The sequence below is a fragment of the Apis dorsata genome, unplaced genomic scaffold (genome assembly GCF_000469605.1).
Source record: "Apis dorsata unplaced genomic scaffold, Apis dorsata 1.3 scaffold_170, whole genome shotgun sequence".
NCBI lineage: Eukaryota > Metazoa > Arthropoda > Insecta > Hymenoptera > Apidae > Apis > Apis dorsata.
This window is the reverse complement of record NW_006263458.1, coordinates 97059-97806: the sequence shown is the minus strand read 5'-3', so window position 1 is coordinate 97806 and position 748 is coordinate 97059. Positions and strand designations below refer to the sequence as shown.

The 748-nt window shown below is 34.4% G+C and overlaps 1 protein-coding gene across 1 annotated transcript in view; it reads right to left on the bottom strand.

The window, feature by feature from the left end:
- Nucleotides 1-559: 559 nt before the first annotated feature.
- LOC102681328 (zinc finger protein 39-like) overlaps nt 560-748 on the bottom strand; it is a 17787-nt gene continuing 17598 nt past the window's right edge. Inside the window, exon 2 of the mRNA XM_006614124.2 lies at nt 560-678. The gene's annotated coding sequence lies outside the window, so the exon portion shown is untranslated. The remainder of the gene's footprint in view (nt 679-748) is intronic.

The window sequence follows — 748 nt, the reverse complement described above, 5'->3', positions numbered from 1 at the left end:
TCATTTCCTTGATAAAACTTTTGGACCGAAGAAAACTTGCTCCATGACACAGTCGACCTACTTTTTGACAGAAAAATAATTCTGCAACCGGTTGCAGCACAATTTTCGCCGCAGCCTGCGTGCTTTCCTTAAATGGAGCACTACAATAATCCTTTTATTTAACATTTCACGCACACTCATACGCACACAAATTTTTTCAAATATCCAAATTCACTCGTACACATACATACATACACACGCGCGTATTTTTGTTATATATAATATACATATATATGACATGGTACTTTCTACGCATCGACGGTATGTATATAGGTATATCTTATCTTTATCGTCGTGTCGCATCAAAATCTTTTGTTCCTCTGAGATGAATCGATTTCATCTAATTACTTTTTTTTTTTTTTGTTATTAATTTCCTGCTTTCTCCTTTCTTTAATTCATTTTCTTTCTCTTCGAATCGTACAATCTTGTTTTCTCTTTTCTTTTTTTCTTGTCGAGGACGAACGCGAAACGACACACCGCGAGAATCCAATAAATAATCCCCATTTTTTTCTCTTCTTCCTCTTTTTTCTTTTTTTTTTCGTTTCTAAAAAAAGTTCATTGACACGCAATTCAGAACTTGCTTTTTATTTCTTGATCTCTCCTTAATCAAAGCTTTTTAGGCACCGTTCAAGACTCGACCTGAGGAAAAATATCAGCAATAAAAAATCTTACGTCTGTATATAGTACTTACGCTCTAACGAGCCAATCA